Here is a 19,744-nt window from a genome sequence, read left to right on the forward strand (position 1 = left end):
CACTCACAATGGTCTCCAGAACCCAATGCCTGGATATTGCAACAGACCAGTTCTCAGCAATGCTCAATTCCTATAGCAGAGGAGCCTAGGTATTCCCCCGGACCCTAGAGCAACTGCAAGGGGTCATACCCATCTCTAAATCTCCTCCCCAGCAGTCACAGCTGACGTACTCTCAGCTGCACCTCCTGGGCTGTGCCCTGAATCACTGCTGACATGCCAAAAGAACAGCTGAGCAAAGTGGGGGGTCTGTCTTTGTACTCCAACACAGCAGCAGGTATGATCTAGTGCTCTAATAAGTTACTTCATGCTAAACTACCATCTCTGCCCTCAGGTATTACCTTATATCTGTTCTCCTTCAAGGCTCCTATCTTGATCACGAACCTCCTCTTCCAAGGCTGCAGACCTGGTGCAAGGGCTTCTTGAAGCACCGAGAAGTCTCTCACACAGTAACACCATTAACAAAGTCCTAATACACCTATACAGCACAATAAAACTAATGCCTAATATTTTTATTATTACAATGCATCAAATTTCTCTTAATATAGCTGTGGCTCCCATTTTTTTTAAGGGTATCTCAAGGGGTAAATAGTTTTTCTTAATGTAAGGTCATTGAGGACAGGTGATCTGAATGTCTTTAGTTTATTTGTATCTTATAGTGCCCCTGGAAGGTTTTTATTGGCGTGTATTGTAAGTCACACTCAGAAACCTTAAGGGTGAGCAGGACAAAGTTATTTTCTGGACAGGACATGGGTAAACTTAGCCTTTTGTCTAGGCATGTATATAGATTTGTTGAAGATCTGTAGCTGGCATCTAGACTTATGGTTTCAGAGAAAGGAGGTTTCTACACAAGCAAGCATCACCAAACAGTCACCTTTGCACTCATATTATAACTTTAATAATAGAGATTAATATGAGCATGCCATATTTCATGTAGCTACTACATGGAGGAAATTATGTACAGTTATTTGTACTGAAGTTAAAAGTTACATGGATTGATCTGATGTGTTCCCTGAGTTAATCACTAGATCAGCCAGTCATCAGAGACTTGGTCAAGAACGGTAGGTGAAACTTTTTGTTGTAGGTCAAATTTTGGGGTAAATCTAATAGATAGACTGCACCTTTTCCAACTGTGCAGCCAGTCGGAATAGGCTGTACATTGTATTCTGTGAGTTTTTTTTTCTTTTTCTTTTAAATTGCAACACCTTTGTGTGGCTGTCTACTTGCAATAATAAACCCAGCCAGACATTACAGAAGTTTGGACCTAAGTATATTGGGCCTTTCCTGATTGTCAAGCAGGTGAATCTCAAATTGGCCAAATACTTGAGATTTCCAAACACCTTTCATTGCTCTTTATTAAAACCTGTGGTTATTTCCAAGAGATTCAGGTCAGTTCGCCCCAGAAGACCTTCTCCAGTTTTGATTCAAGGTCATCAAGAATATGTTGTGGAAAAAAAACCTGGACTCTAAGCTGAAGAAAGAGCCTGATTAAACAGGGTCTAGGGGTTATAAGGAATGCATGGTGTCGGCGATACCAAGTCGTGGAGGGGGGAGTACACAATGCTCCGTTCCTGGACTTCCTTGACAGTGGCAGTTGCAGAGCAGTCCATTATACAAATAGGGGAGCCACATTAACTGCCACCTATATGTCAAACATTGCTGGGTGTGAATATTATATGACTAATGGACTGCTGTGTAACTGCCACTGGCAAGGAAGTCCAGCCTTATGTTTCAGTAGATTTTGTGATGAGTCAATGGTATTTGCCTTTTATATAGATTTCAGATATAAGTACTTAACCAACCTAATTCCAGTCAGGAGAGGAAAGTGTCTCAATTATCAGAGGTTAACTTGTCACTTGAACTAAATTTTGCCGAACCTCTCAGTGAGCAATAGGAGGAAAGGAGACATAGATATTTTGACTTTTAAATGCATTAAAGGAACGCTTGAGAGTCAGAAACTGCTTATCTGCTGTGTAAAGGGTACCGACAGCTCTCACAGTGACCTTAAGTGTTGTGTGAAAATATTTACCTTTTTACCAAAGGAGTTAAAACTCTAGAGGTCTAATATAATTGTTCAGGTGTTTCATATCATTGGGTTAGCATAACAATTGTTTTCATTATATCACAGTATTGTTAGAATTTGTGCTGGTGACCCCTGTTTCTTTCTATATTATTTATTATCAACATATGTACTGGTGTTTCATTGGTGGCTGCCATCTTGTATTATTGTTTTTCATCTACTGAAATATCACATTTAATTTATTTAACACTTATCACTAAGCACTGTAGCCTATTCTATTTTTATGTATACAGCTCATGTTCATAAATGCACAGTAAGACCTGTATTTTCCAAGAGTATGCTGGATGCCATTTTTAGTACCTAATATCAATATACAGTATAGGCCTGCTTCAGAGATGGTCACAATGCCAATGCTTATACAGTATGTACAAAAGTTTTATATTTTTCTACTGCTCATACGTCTGATTCGCACAGCGCTTGTACCACAATGGATTGCAAATGTTGCTTGCAGAGAGGATTTGGATGCAGAGTTATTGACAGGGAGGACTTGTGGGAGATAATATGGGATGGTTGGATGCAGAGTTATTGACAGGGAGGACTTGTGGGAGATAATATGGGATGGCAACAGAAGTCAGACGTGCCATGATCATTTGGGGGGTGACACAGATGACTGCATCTTTGGACACAGTTCCACTGGCCTCAGCATTTTAGTTGTGTAAGCATATGGTTTCTCAGAAGACCGAACGTGCCACTGATGGTTGCAACTGATTATTGCATCAGATCTGAAAAGCGGTAGATCTGCAAAGCCGCTGGTGGTGGTTTCATTATAAATCCTGGTGGCTGCAACTTCATATTTTCGCACAGTGGAGCTGATTCAGATTTGGAAGCAAGGCAGAAAAACCACATAAGTTTGTATTGGTAACAAATGATTTTGCAATGCAAGGGTAAGAAATATATTTATATTTTTTCTGTGCAGGGTAAATACTGGTTGCTTTTGCATGTAGCCCACAAATGTTAGGCAGCTTTATTTTTAAACTGCAATTTAGATTTCAGTTTGAACACACCCAACCCAAATCTAACTCTCTCTGCACATGTTACATCTGCCCCACCTGCAGTGCAACATGGTTTTGTCCAGTTGCCCCCATCCCCCCGTATTTGCGTACAAAGACGCAGTAGCATCTGTTACAACCAACTCTAAATCAGGCCATGTGTTCACTGCATAAGACAACTTATCTTAATTTGTGTTCTGCATATTGTTCTCAGTATGTCTTTTTTATACTGTATTTGTGCAATACCACATCTCTTGTTTAGTAAGCTGGAAATATGTACTGGCAATATACAAGAGTTGGACCAGAGCAGTTCAGAATATATACCATGTATGCCTCTCATTCCTGTTATGTAAGCTCATTGTCCATTTGCACACCCAGTGTGCATGATCTGAGAACACTTTGTGCATCTGAAAACTCATGATAACTGATAATATTATGTTTCAATCTACTTTAATCAGATGCATGACATATTATGCATGACACTATTAACTATTAATATTTTTGATCATGGTTTTTGGAATACCTAAAATCATTGTAAAACAAAAAGAATGCATTCATTAATTTAAACCAAAGGAAAATGGATATGTAGTATTTATCAAGGATTAATTGTGCATGTAGTTTTATCATAGCTAGCTGCTGACAGTGTTCCCTGATTGTAATTTCATACCAACCAATCATTCATTAGATCAGCCTCGGATATCTGTACAAACATTTGTCATCCTTCCTGTGACTTGGTGTAAGTTAATAGAGGTGAACCTGAAGTTAACAGAACAATATTGTAGCTATTGTCAAGCCATCACTCCAGAACCAAAGTGGACATCAAAGGGAGAAACACATATGGTTTTGATATTTAAAAATATGGTAGGTGCATATGAAAAAGATATTTGGAAATTTATATCCAAGGAATGAAACAGGAGTCTTTACAAAAGTATGAGAAGGAATAATCATTTTTAATTTAGAATTAAATGAAAATTAAACAGTTTTTTAAAATACCCAAAAAAAATTTGAAGGACATCTAGTAATGTTTACTAGAGGATCTTTATGGAGATCCTGGAAAGTGCTCGGTAGCTTGGAATGTTCGGTCGGGACACCCAGTTGTTATTGTGCAGAACAAATCCTGATGACATCCCTGAATGGGGGGAGCTTATTGATGCGTTCTCAGCCTATTCTCTATGGCTGTTTCAACAGAATTAGATCTCTTGGCCCTGAGACTCTCTTTTAGACATCAGATAACCAATCCGGAGCCAGTCTTTTTGATTATTAAACCTACAATATACCAGCTGCATTTTTCCTTTAGTCTAATTTATAGTTTTAATACTATAATAAAATATATTTAGCACTATGAATACCTAAACTCAGTGCATATTCAGTAGGTGAACCGATGCAGTGCATAGAAGCCAGGGTTTTACATATACGCAGTACCGCCACCACTACTGCACATGCGCTGGTCCTGGCACCTGTCAGCTATGTTGTGCAGGTGCAGGGACCCAGCCGGCAGCGGGAGCAGGTGGTGGGGACAAGGCTGCGGAGACCAAGCAGCATGGCCACTTACAAACCCCCTCTTCCATCCAGGTAGGAGCCACTGCTGTGATTGTTGGTGAGTCATTGCAATGTCCCTCAACCAAGTGCTTCAAGCTAGGAACCTAATAGCAGATTTATACTGTTATATTGCCCCACCTCAAACAGTACCACAATTAAGGTACTAATTTACATTTAACATCATTACAAGTGGTGCAAGGTAACTAGGCTGCCAGCCCCAGCATAGGGATGTAAGATTCAAAGCTTGCGAGCAGGGCCTTCCTACCTCTATGTCTGTATGTTTTTACTAGAGATGTGTGGCTGGCACTTTTCGTGTTATGTGTTTTGGTTTTGGTTCTAATTCCACTTTCGTGTTTTGGTTTTGGCTTGGTTTTGCCAAAACCACCCTTTCATGTTTTGGTTTTGGTTTTGGATCTGGATGATTTTTGAAAAAAACAAACATAAAAACAGCTAAAATCACAGAATTTGGGGGTAATTTTGCTCCTACGGTATTATTAACCTGAATAACATTCATTTCCACTCATTTCCAGTCTATTCTGAACACCTCACACCTCACAATATTGTTTTTAGGCCTAAAAGTTGCACCGAGGTGGCTGTATGACCAAGCTAAGCGACACAAGTGTGCGGCACAAACACCTGGCCCATCTAGGAGTGGCACTGCAGTTGCAGACAAGATGGCACTATTCAAAAACTAGTCCCCAAACAGCACATAATGCAAAGAAGAAAAAAAGGTGCACTGAGGTTGCTGTATGACTAAGCTAAGCGACACAACTGCCTGGCCCATCTAGTAGTGTCACGCAGTGGCTGAATGTCGAGAGTGAGCCGCAATTGTTTAATCTACTGACAGCATCTTCAGCATGCCCCTGTCATTTAAAAAAAAATCTGCAATATGGCAGTACCCCAGGACTAATACAGCAGTACCCCTGGACTCATACGGCAGTGTTAGACAGGATGGCACTTTTCAAAAACTAGGCCCCAAACAGCACCTCGTGCAAAGATGTCGAAGAGGTGCAATGAGGTAGCTGTATGACTAAGCCAAGTGACACAAACAATTCCCACTGAAATTATACGTCCAAATCACTGGAATTATACGTCCAAATCACTGGAATTAAATGGCAAAATCACTGGAATTAAATGGCAATATCACTGGAATTATACGTCCAAATCACTGGAATTAAATGGCAGGACCACTGGAAATATACGGAAGTGTTACACAGGATGGCACTTAAAAAAAAAATAGTACCCAAACTAGAGATGTGCACCGGAAAGTTTTTGGATTTTGTGTTTTGGTTTTGGATTCGGTTCTGCGGCCGTAATTTGGATTCGGACGCGTTTTGGCAAAACCTCCCTTAACATTTTTTGTCGGATTCCGGTGTGTTTTGGATTCGGGTGTTTTTTTCCAAAAAAAAACTCAAAAACAGCTTAAATCATAGAATTTGGGGGTATTTTGATCCCATAGTATTATTAACCTCAATAACCATAATTTCCACTCATTTCCAGTCTATTCTGAACACCTCACATCTCACAATATTATTTTTAGTCCTAAAATTTGCACCGAGGTCGCTGGATGACTAAGCTAAGCGACCCAGGTGGGTGGCACAAACATCTGGCCCATCTAGGAGTGGCACTGCAGTGTCAGACAGGATGGTACTTAAAAAAATAGTCCCCAAACATCACATGATGCACAGAAAAAAAGAGGTGCACCAAGGTTGCTGAATGGCGGTCGCTGGATGGCTAAGCTAAGCGACCCAAGTGACCGGCACAAACACCTGGCCCATCTAGGAGTGGCACTGCAGTGTCAGACAGGATGGCACTTAAAAAAATAGTCCCCAAACAGCACATAAAGCAAAGAAAAAAAGAGGTGCACCAAGGTCGCTGGATGGCGGTCGCTGGATGGCTAAGCTAAGCGACCCAAGTGGCCGGCACAAACACCTGGCCCATCTAGGAGTGACACTGCAGTGTCAGACAGGATTGCGCTTAAAAAAATAGTCCCCAAACAGCACATGATGCAAAGAAAAAAAGAGGTGCACCAAGGTCGCTGGATGGCAGTCGCTGGATGGCTAAGCTAGGCGACACAAACACCTCAATATCACAGGAATTATTCGTTCTAATCAATAGTATTATTTATTGGTCCAAATCACTGGAAGAAAATGACAAAATCCCTAGAATGAAAAGCCACTATCACAGGAATTATTCGTTTTAATAAATGGTAATATTGGTCCAAATCACTGGAAGAAAATAACAAAATCACTGGAATTAAATGGCAGTAATGTCGGGAATTATATCAAATGGCAGTACCACTGGACATATATGGAAGTGTCAGACATGATGGCACTTTAAAAAAACTTTTTTTTTTATATGACAGGGACAAACCCACTGTCCTAACAATTGGCAGGGCTGATTAAACAAACATGAGGGGGAAACTCCTGAATCCAGTTTGTAACCCTTGGTAATAATTTTTATTACCCGGGATATAATTATAATCACTAAGGCTCCCCTGTAGTGATGTAGATGAGATCCCCCCCAGTGGACCCCCACATGGGAGTTCTTCCGCGTCACGCTGAGGACGCTAAGGGAGTAGAATCCAACCTCTGAACGCGTGCACCTGTAGAGGGTGCAGACTTTCTGCTCTTTCTATGGCCTAGCCTCGTGCATAAGTAGGCCCTCCTGAATTTTCTTGATCTGGCAGCCCAAGGGGACTGCATCAGAGAAGCAGAGTTATGTCTTCTCACAGGTGGTGCTGCGGAAGGATTTGTATTCAGAGTGTCCCCAAGCGGTGTCTCACCTGCGAAAGGGAGGTACCTCTTGGATTTGGCTTCTGCGTTCCATTGGCGGATCCAGAGACCTCTGCGAGCCGCTACTGCCATGGAGGATGCTCTAGAATTTATCAGCCCAATGTCCCTCATGGCTTTCACCATGAATTTAGCCGAATCCTTTATGTGACCTAGAATCAAGACAACATCGTCCCTATGGATTGTATCAAGGTCTTCTATTAAATTGTCTGACCATTTTAACATAGCCCTATCTACCCAAGTGCATGCAATAGTGGGCCTAAGGGCGGCTCCAGTAGCCGTGTAAATGGATTTTAGAGTTGTCTCTAACTTGCGGTCAGTCAGCTCCTTTAACGAGGCCGAGTCTGGTACAGGTAATGTAATTACCCCTGATGGCCTGGACACCGAAATGTCCATTATGGGAGGAATCTCCCATCTCCTTCTATCCTCCTCAGGAAGGGGATATGTCTTAAGTACTTTATTGGGGATGTGAAAAACCTCTTCTGGGTTTAACCAGGATCTTTCAATAGGGTATTCAACTCTTCCGAAATCGGGAATGTCACTAATGATTTTGCAGGTAGCATACAAGAATTTTCCTCTATTTGTATAGGTATTTCTAACACATCCCTAATGGCATTGATAAATTGCTGAATTTTATATTCCAATCTATCATAGTGCCCCCCTCTAACTTCTGTGTTGAATCCTGTGTCGGCATCAATGTCCGTGTTGGCCTGCAAGACCTGTGTATCAGGAGCTGAGGGGGTCCTAGATGAAATGGACAGATTCATATCTAGAGCATTCTTCGTAGCTTTTTTCCAGCAACTTAATAGAGTATGCCCTAATGAACTCTGAGGAATCTTATTTCCTAGGCTATCCAGCCATTCTGTCTCCATCCTAATGGGATGAAACCACTCAAGGCAATCCTGAGTACCTGGTACAGACTCCTCTGAGGAAGACACCTCCACAACCTCCAAAACATTTTGTTCTGACATGACACTGACCAGTGATACTGAGCACTGTTCAGGATACTAGAAGTGACATGGAGCTGCAAGATACAGCAATGGCCTACTGTACTGTACTACTATATACTGGTGGTCACCAAAATGCTGCACTGTACTACTATATACTGCTCACAACAATGCAGCACAGATATGGTTACTTGAAGTGACATGGAGCTGCAAGATACAGCAATGGCCTACTGTACTGTACTACTATATATACTGGTGGTCACCAAAATGCTGCACTGTACTACTATATACTGCTCACAACAATGCAGCACAGATATGGATACTTGAAGTGACATGGAGCTGCAAGATACAGCAATGGCCTACTGTACTGTACTACTATATATACTGGTGGTCACCAAAATGCTGCACTGTACTACTATATACTGCTCACAATAATGCAGCACAGATATGGATACTTGAAGTGACACGGAGCTGCAAGATACAGCAATGGCCTACTGTACTGTACTACTATATATACTGGTGGTCACCAAAATGCTGCACTGTACTACTATATACTGCTCACAACAATGCAGCACAGATATGGATACTTGAAGTGACACGGAGCTGCAAGATACAGCAATGGCCTACTGTACTGTACTACTATACTGGAGGTCACCAATGCTGCACTGTACTACTATATAGTATATACTGGTCACACAACAATGCAGCAGATATTGAGCACTGATCAGGATACTGTCTATAACTGAGTCTGACACAGAGCTGCAAGATACAGCAATGGCCTACTGTACTGTACTACTATAATATACTGGTGGTCACCACAATGCAGCACACTGAGCACAGATATTTGCAGCACACTGAGCACAGATATTGAGCTTTTCAGGCAGAGAATGTAGTCACGTCCTCTCCGCTCAATCTCCAATGCACGAGTGAAAATGGCGGCGACGCATGGCTCCTTATATGGATTACGAATCTCGCGAGAATCTGACAGCGGGATGATGACGTTTTGCCTTGTTTGGGTTAACCGAGCAAGGCGGGAAGATCCGAGGCTCCCTCGGACCCGCGTAAAACACGTGAAGTTCGGGGGGGGGGGGGTGGGTTCGGATCTCGACGAACCGAACCCGCTCATCTCTAACCCAAACAGCACATGATGATAAGAATAAAAAGAGATGCAAGATCGAATTGTCCTTGGTCCCTCCCACCCACCCTTATGTTGTATCAAAAGGACATGCACACTTTAACAAACCAATCTTTTCAGTGACAGGGTCTGCCACACGACTGTGGCTGAAATGATTGGTTTGTTTGGGCCCCCACAAAAAAAGAAGCAATTAATCCCCCCACCAAAAAGAAGCAATCAATCTCTCCTTGCACAAACTGGAACTACAGAGGCAAGATGTCGACCTCATCCTCATCCTCCGATTCCTCACCCCTTTCACTGTGTACATCCTCCTCCTCCTCACAGAGTATTAATTCGTCCCCACTGGAATCCACCATCACAGGTCCCTCTGTACTGTCTGGAGTCAATTGCTGGTAAAGGTCTTCCTGAGGGAATTTATAATTCATTTTGATGAACATCATCTTCTCCACATTTTGTGGAAGTAACCTCCTACGCCCATCGCTGACAAGGTTACCGGCTGCACTAAACACTCTTTCGGAGTACACACTGGAGGGGGGGGCAACTTAGGTAAAATAAAGCCAGTTTGTGCAAGGGCATCCAAATTGCGGCTTTTTCCTGCCAGTATACATACGGACTGTCTGACATGCCTACTTGGATGCTGTCAGTCATATAATCCTCCACCATTCTTTCAAAGGTGACAGAATCATATGCAGTGACAGTAGACATGTCAGTAATTGTTGGCAGGACCTTCAGTCCAGACCAGATGTCAGCACTCGCTCCAGACTGCCCTGCATCACCGCCAGCGAGTGGGCTAGGAAATCTAATAATTTTCCTTGCAGCCACAGTGGAGGGAGAAATTGAAGGACGAGCTGTTGACGGGTCACGTTCCACTTGAGTTGACAATTTACTCACCAGCAGGTCTTTTCACCTCTGCAGTCTTGTGTCTGTCGGAAAGAGAGATACAATATAGGCTTTAAACCTAGGATCGAGCACGTTGGCAAAAATGTAGTGCTCTGATTTCAACAGATTGACCACCCGTGAATCCTGGCAAAGCGAATGAAGGGCTCCATCCACAAGTCCCACATACTTAGCGGAATCGCTCCGTCTTAGCTCCTCCTTCAATTTATCCAGCTGTTTCTGCAAAAGCCTGTTGAGGGGAATGACCTGACTCAAGCTGGCAGTGTCTGAACTGACTTCACGTGTGGCAAGTTCGAAGGGTTGGAGAACCTTGCACAAGACAGAAATCATTCTCCACTGCGCTTGAGTCAGGTGCATTTGCCTTTATCATAGGTGGATGTATAGGCTTTAATGGCCTTTTGCTGCTCCTCCATCCTCTGAAGCATATAGAGTGTTGAATTCCACCTCGTTACCACCTCTAGCTTCAGGTGATGGCAGGGCAGGGTCAAGAGTGTTTGCTGTCTTATACTCACTTCTCTGCACCTCACCAACATTACTCTCGGATCGATATGATCCAAGTGTCTCAATCACTCACGACAATGATTTCTGATACAGGTATCACCCCTTGCTCATGGACAGACCATGCGGGGGTCTATGTCCTCATAGAAATCTATAGATCCCCTAATAAAACACGTAAATGGTGTCTAGATGACACCCTTCTTACACATTCCTCCACTCTTTTAGACACCAAATCAACTTTGGAATTTTTTTTTAAGGAAAACGCCTCCCCAGAAGTCTCTCCTAGTCTGGTTTGGGAAGCACACAAAGCCACTATCCGTGGTCACTTCATGTCCAAGGCCTCTGCTATACGTAAGAAGGCAGCACAGGAAATTTCCTCATTAGAATCAAAAATTTCTGCGCTCTTAACCCAACATAAAAGTACCCCAAGCGACTCCCTACGCTCCCAGATTGATAGCTTCAGAGGTCAGTTAAATGCCCTTTTATCGCGACGCGCAGCTGCTATACTACAGAAGCTCCGTCAGAAATTCTATGATAAAGCGGATAAAATTGATAGTCTCTTGGCCAACAAATTGAGAAGCAAGCGTGCTACGGGAATGATAGAAAAACTTCACTCCAATACATTGAATATGCCTACTTATGACCCAAGACAGATGGTAGAAGAATTTCGGGAGTTTTATAGTTACTTATATAACCTTCCTGCCCCTCCTCTCTCCTCTGATGGTCCAGAGGGTATATGCTCATACCTATTAAACACCACCCTGCCACGTCTGACAGAGAGACAGATCTCTCTTCTTAACGAGTCTATCTCGTTGGAAGAGACAGTTGCCGCTATCAAATCCATGCGTTCGTCTGCCGCACCTGGCCCAGATGGCTTCACCGCCCAGTATTACAAAACTTTCCACGCAGAATTGGCCCCTTACCTTACCTCGCTCTTTTATAAAGTTTTAGAGGGGGCATCGTTTGCGCCGGCAACTGTGCACGCTGACATTATCGTGATCCCGAAACCGGAGAGAGACCCCACACAATGTTCCAATTATCGCCCGATATCATTACTAAATGTTGATCTTAAGATCTACGCAAAAATCTTGGCCAACCGACTAGCTCCCCTGCTTACACAATTGATACACCCAGACCAAGTGGGCTTTATTCCTGGCCGACAAGCCTCCGATAATACCAGGAGAGCTATAGATCTGATATGTTCTATTCATAAACAAAAACTACCCTCATTGTTACTAGCACTAGATGCCGAGAAGGCATTTGACAGGATATCTTGGTCCTTCACCTTCTCGGTACTCCGAAAGATGGGCTTCTCTGGCAAATTTCTGGAAGGTGTCTCGGCGCTTTATAGATCCCATACTGCCACGGTTTCTGTCAACCGCCTCACCTCCGCCGTTTTCGGAATCACTAATGGCACCAGACAGGGATGCCCACTCTCCCCCCTATTATTTGCCCTGGTTATGGAACCACTAGCAGCAAGGATCCGAACTAATACAGACATAGCTGGAGTGCGGGTAGGCCAATCTGAGCATAAAATTGCATTATACGCAGACGACGTCCTCTTGTCCCTTGGATCCCCGACTCAGTCGCTGCAGCCGCTTCTCTCTGAAATTGACCTCTACTCTAAGCACTCAGGCTACAAAATCAACGCGAGTAAAACCGAAGTATTGAATTTTTACATTCCTGGCCCGGTTAAGCTCTCTTTAGAAAAATCCTTTCCATTTCAGTGGCACAAACAAAAGATTAAATATTTAGGCATTTTCCTAACACATAGCCACCACCAACTATACCAGGCTAATTTCCCTAGACTTTTAGACCGCATAAAATCGGATTTATCCTCTTGGTCCGGCCTTTTTATCTCTTGGATAGGTAGAGTGAATTCTGTAAAGATGAACGTGCTCCCTCGGATACTATACCTATTCCAAACTCTCCCGATATTTATCCCCCCATCTGCCTTCAAATTCCTACAGTTTCACACATCACAATTTATATGGGCGAATAAGCGTCCCCGAGTCAGACTGAAACTATTACAACGCCCCTCATGTAGTGGCGGTTTGGGCATCCCAGATTTTAGAAGATACTACTTAGCCGCGCAGCTCTCACACTGTGTGCAATGGTGTAATCCAGAGTCACAGAGGGTCTGGGTATCTATAGAAGCTGCTGAATTGGGTCTCTCTACTCTCTCTTCTCTCCTTTGGCTCCCGAAACCCCGCCGCCCTAAAACTGTGGCCTCTCACCCTTTGGTGTCTCGCTCACTCACGATTTGGGACTTTGCCAATAAAAAATACAGCTTGGCCCCGGCCCCCTCCCCCATCATCCCTATATTACACAACCCAGCATTTACCCCTGGTACACACAAATCACTATTTGCCCCTTGGCAAGATTGAGGTATTCTATATCTGAATGATATCACCAAAGACACTAGTTTTCCTCAGTTTTCCCAGATTCAGGAAGATATTGATATCCCGCCCAAATATTTTTACCAATATTTACAACTTCGGCACTTTCATTCCGCAATGAGCCACATCCTCTCTAGCAGACCTCTGACCACGTTCGAGGCAGTGTGTTTCAGACGTCACTCAACAAAAGGTTTAACTTCCCTCCTATATGCCGCCCTCGACAGAGAACCACCCTCTCAACGTGATCCTCACGAGAGAGCATGGGAACTGGATCTGGGCTCGGCCTTAGATGATGAGGAATGGACTGAGGCCTGGGGTAACGCCGCATCTAGCTCCATTTGCGTCCGAATCAAAGAAAACGTCTACAAATTATTATATAGATGGTACTACGTGCCGTCTCGCCTAAGCAAAATGTACCCGGATACATCGGATAGATGCTGGAGAGGATGTGGCGCAGAGGGCTCTTTCCTACATATATGGTGGTCGTGCCCTAAAATTGTAAATGTTTGGAGAGAGGTGATTGATCTCATTACTAATTTGCTACAGATTTCCATCCCTTATGATCCTAAATACATTCTACTCCCCCTAAACCTGCCAACGCTGTCAAGCCACCAAAATAAACTACTGCGGCATATAGTTTCGGCAATGACATGTCAATTAGCCGCGGATTGGAAGAACCCCACTCCACCTTCCGTGCAGTCTATAATTACCCGCATATGGTACGTTTACCGCATGGACTATATGACTAGTATCATTAATTGCTCCTCCAAGTCATTTGATAAAATATGGGGTCCTTGGCTGACTACACAACACGCCCCTTCACCTTTCAACTAATACCCCATGTTATACCTGATGGAACCCTCCCGGGGATCCCAATCTACCATACTCTACCCCTCTGTATCTTCCTCTTTCTCTTCTCCTTCTATCTCTCTTTTCATATCTTATCCTATACTATTTCTCAGTATTAGTCGGTTAGACTGCTGGCCGACTGCTATTCTATATGTCTTATTATACCCGCTTTCAGGGTCAAAAATAGATCATTTTTTCTTGATTCTCTGTTTGTACCAACTGTTAGGTTATACCTGTACTGTATTACGCTATAATTGCCATCTGTTGGTTTCTGTTTGCTGTCTATGATCTCAAGAATAAAAATTACATTTAAAAAAAAAAAAAAAGAGTGTTTGCTGTCGCTCCAGTCTTCGGCATGTGGTGGCAGAATGTCGAAAGTGGCCCGCAATTTTTTGGGCCACCGACAGCATCTCCTGTACGCCCCTGTCATTTAAAAAAAAATTCTGCACCACCAAATGAATTGTATGTGCAAAACATGGGCCGTGCTGGAATTTGCCCGCACAATATTGGTGGCGTTGTCCGATATCACAAATCCCCAGGAGAGTCCATTTTAGGTAAGCCATTCTGCGATGATGTTTCTCAGTTTCTGTAAGAGGTTGTCAGCTGTGTGCGTATTCTGGAAAGCTGTGAAACATAGCGTAACCTGCCTAGGAACGAGTTGGCATTTGCGAGATGCTGCTACTGTTGCCGCTGCTGTTGTTGCTGCTGGAGGCCATACATTTACCCAGTGGGCTGTTACAGTCATATAGTCCTTACTCTGTCCTGTTCCACTTGTCCACAAGCCCGTGGTTAAGTGGACACTGGATACAACCACATTTTGTAGAACACTGGTGACTCTTTTTCTGACGTCTTTGTACATTCTCGCTATCACCTGCCTAGAGAAGTGGAACCTAGATGGGATTTGATACCGGGAAAACACTATCTCCATCAATTCTCTAAGTCCCACTGAACTAATGGCAGATACCGGACGCACGTCTAACACCAACAGGACACAGCCCTTACTTGGTTCTCATCCTACCTATCTAATCGATCTTTCAGTGTTCACTTCCCTGATTCTACCTACCTATTCTCTACCTCTATCAGTTGGAGTACCGCAAGGCTCAGTCTTAGGTCCTCTGCTTTTCTCAATCTATACCTCCTCTCTTGGTAAACTAATCAGCTCCTTCGGATTTCAGTATCATTTGTACGCTGATGATACTGAAATCTACCTATCCTCCCCAGATTTATCACCATCTGTATTGGCTCGTGTCACTGGAAGCCTGTCTGCCATTTCATCTTGGATGTCATCTTGCCACCTCAAACTCAACATTTCCAAAACAGAATTAATTATTTTCTTACCAGCTAAGGGTAGTTACCAACCTGATATTGCCATAACTGTTGACAATGCAACTATCCACCCTACCCCACAAGCTCGCTGCCTAGGTGTCATCCTTGACTCTGAACTGTCGTTTGTTCCACACTTTCAATCTGTCTCTAAATCATGTTACATGCACCTTAAAAACATATCCAAAATACGCCCTTATCTTACACAAGACACTGCAAAAACTCTAATCCATGCACTCATCATCTCCCGCATTGATTATTGTAATAGTCTCCTTACTGGTCTTCCCAAACATAGGCTCTCACCACTTCCACTTCAATCCATTTTAAATGCAGCTGCGAGGCTAATCTTCCTCGCCAGATGTACTTCATCTGCTGAACCGCTCTGTCAGTCCCTCCATTGGTTACCGGTATTCTACCGTGTCAAAAAATAAAATACTTTTACTTACATACAAGGATTTTAATCAAACTGCACCATCATACATCTCCTCACTCATCTCAAAATATCGCCCTACCAGACCCCTCCGCTCTGCACAAGATCTGTGTCTCTCATCCAGATGTATTACCTGTTCCCACTCACAATTACAGGACTTTACCCGAGCTTCACCCACTCTGTGGAATGCCCTCCCATGCACAATAAGACTCTCCACTAGTCTCCAAACCTTTAAACGTTCCCTGAAAACTCATCTCTTCAGACAAGCCTACCAAATTTCTGACCCACCCACATAACCTTCAATGCTTCCCTATCCAGTTACATCCCCTCTGTACAGTCCCTATAACCTCACATTTTGTCTTCCAACATTGCTGGGTGATCATATCATACAACCCACTAAGAACCTGGCAATCTGGTGAACCATTATGTAACAGGTTGCATCTATCCTTGTGTATCAATGCCTATTTCCCTATAGATTGTAAGCTTGCGAGCAGGGCCTTCCTACCTCTATGTCTGTCTTTGCCCAGTTTTGTTCTATAACTGTTATTCTAATTGTAAAGCGCAACGGAATATGCTGCGCTATATAAGAAATTGCTAATAAATAAATAATAAATAATAGCTGTCAAGGCCTCAGTTATCCACTTTGCAACAGGATGACTGCTGTCATATTTCATATTCCTCACAAAGGACTGTTGGACAGTCAATTGCTTACTGGAAGTAGAACAAGTGGTCTTCCGACTTCCCCTCTGGGATGATGATCGACTCCCAGCAGCAACAACAGCAGCGGCAGCAACAGCAGGTGTACCACTCAAGGATCCTCCGAAGGAATACCGGTTAGGAGAGGACTCCTCAGTCTTGCTTAGTGATGTGCACCGGAAATTTTTCGGGTTTTGTGTTTTGGTTTTGGGTTCGGTTCCGCGGCCGTGTTTTGAGTTCGGACGCGTTTTGGCAAAACCTCACCGAAATTTTTTTGTCGGATTCGGGTGTGTTTTGGATTCGGGTGTTTTTTTCAAAAAAACCTAAAAAACAGCTTAAATCATAGAATTTGGGGGTCATTTTGATCCCATAGTATTATTAACCTCAATAACCATAATTTCCACTCATTTTCAGTCTATTCTGAACACCTCACATCTCACAATATTATTTTTAGTCCTAAAATTTGCACCGAGGTCGCTGGATGGCTAAGCTAAGCGACCCAAGTGGCCGACACAAACACCTGGCCCATCTAGGAGTGGCACTGCAGTGTCAGACAGGATGGCCCTTCCAAAAAATTGTCCCCAAACAGCACATGATGCAAAGAAAAAAAGAGGTGCAATGAGGTAGCTGTGTGACTAAGCTAAGTGACCCAAGTGGCCAACACAAACACCTGGCCCATCTAGGAGTGGCACTGCAGTGTCAGACAGGATGGTACTTCAAAAAAATACTCCCTAAACAGCACAAGATGCAAAGAAAAAAAGAGGCGCACCAAGGTCGCTGTGTGACTAAGCTAAGCGACACAAGTGGCCGACACAAACACCTGGCCCATCTAGGAGTGGCACTGCAGTGTCACACAGGATGGCCCTTCAAAAAAATACTCCCCAAACAGCACATGATGCAAAGAAAAAAAGAGGCGCAATGAGGTAGCTGTGTGACTAAGATAAGCGACCCAAGTGGCCGACACAAACATCTGGCCCATCTAGGAGTGGCACTGCAGTGTCAGACAGGATGGCACTTAAAAAAAATACTCCCCAAACAGCACATGATGCAAAGAAAAAAAGAGGCGCACCAAGGTCGCTGTGTGACTAAGCTAAGCGACACAAGTGGCCGACACAAACACCTGGCCCATCTAGGAGTGGCACTGCAGTGTCACGCAGGATGGCCCTTCAAAAAAATACTCCCCAAACAGCACATGATGCAAAGAAAAAAGAGGCGCAATGAGGTAGCTGTGTGACTAAGATAAGCGACCCAAGTGGCCGACACAAACATCTGGCCCATCTAGGAGTGGCACTGCAGTGTCAGACAGGATGGCACTTCAAAAAAATACTCCCCAAACAGCACATGATGCAAAGAAAAATGAAAGAAAAAAGAGGTGCAAGATGGAATTGTCCTTGGGCCCTCCCACCCACTCTTATGTTGTATAAACAGGACATGCACACTTTAACGAACCCATCATTTCAGTGACAGGGTCTGCCACACGACTGTGACTGAATTGACTGGTTGGTTTGGGCCCCCACCAAAAAAGAAGCAATCAATCTCTCCTTGCACAAACTGGCTCTACAGAGGCAAGATGTCCACCTCCTCCTCATCGTCCGATTCATCACCCCTTTCACTGTGTACATCCCCCTCCTCACAGATTATTAATTCGTCCCCACTGGAATCCACTATCTCAGGTCCCCGTGTACTTTCTGGAGGCAATTGCTGCTGGTGAATGTCTCCACGGAGGAATTGATTATAATTCATTTTAATGAACATCATCTTCTCCACATTTTCTGGAAGTAACCTCGTACGCCGATTGCTGACAAGGTGAGCGGCTGCACTAAACACTCTTTCAGAGTACACACTGGAGGGAGGGCAATTTAGGTAGAATAAAGCCAGTTTCTGCAAGGGCCTCCAAATTGCCTCTTTTTCCTGCCAGTATACGTACGGACTGTCTGACGTGCCTACTTGGATGCGGTCACTCATATAATCCTCCACCATTCTTTCAATGGTGAGAGAATCATATGCAGTGACAGTAGACGACATGTCAGTAATCGTTGGCAGGTCCTTCAGTCCGGACCAGATGTCAGCACTCGCTCCAGACTGCCCTGCATCACCGCCAGCGGGTGGGCTCGGAATTCTTAGCCTTTTCCTCGCACCCCCAGTTGCGGGAGATTGTGAAGGAGGAGCTGTTGACGGGTCACGTTCCGCTTGACTTGACAATTTTCTCACCAGCAGGTCTTTGAACCCCTGCAGACTTGTGTCTGCCGGAAAGAGAGATACAATATAGGCTTTAAACCTAGGATCGAGCACGTTGGCAAAAATGTAGTGCTCTGATTTCAACAGATTGACCACCCGTGAATCCTGGTTAAGCGAATGAAGGGCTCCATCCACAAGTCCCACATGCCTAGCGGAATCGCTCTGTTTTAGCTCCTCCTTCAATGTCTCAAGCTTCTTCTGCAAAAGCCTGATGAGGGGAATGACCTGACTCAGGCTGGCAGTGTCTGAACTGACTTCACGTGTGGCAAGTTCAAAGGGTTGCAGAACCTTGCACAACGTTGAAATCATTCTCCACTGCGCTTGAGACAGGTGCATTCCACCTCCTTTGCCTATATCGTGGCCAGATGTATAGGCTTGAATGGCCTTTTGCTGCTCCTCCATCCTCTGAAGCATATAGAGGGTTGAATTCCACCTCGTTACCACCTCCTGCTTCAGATGATGGCAGGGCAGGTTGAGGTGTGTTTGGTGGTGCTCCAGTCTTCTGTACGCGGTGCCTGAACGCCGAAAGTGGCCCGCAATTCTTCGGGCCACCGACAGCATCTCTTGCACGCCCCTGTCGTTTTTTAAATAATTCTGCACCACCAAATTCAAGGTATGTGCAAAACATGGGACGTGCTGGAATTTGCCCAGATGTAATGCACGCACAATATTGCTGGCGTTGTCCGATGTCACAAATCCCCAGGAGAGTCCAACTGGGGTAAGCCATTCTGCGATGATCTTCCTCAGTTGCCGTAAGAGGTTTTCAGCTGTGTGCGTATTCTGGAAAGCGGTGATACAAAGCGTAGCCTGCCTAGGAACGATTTGGCGTTTGCGAGATGCTGCTACTGGTGCCACCGCTGCTGTTCTTGCAGCGGGAGGCAATACATCTACCCAGTGGGCTGTCACAGTCATATAGTCCTGAGTCTGCCCTGCTC

This window comes from Pseudophryne corroboree, chromosome 1 (genome assembly GCF_028390025.1).
Source record: "Pseudophryne corroboree isolate aPseCor3 chromosome 1, aPseCor3.hap2, whole genome shotgun sequence".
Taxonomy (NCBI): Eukaryota; Metazoa; Chordata; class Amphibia; order Anura; family Myobatrachidae; genus Pseudophryne; species Pseudophryne corroboree.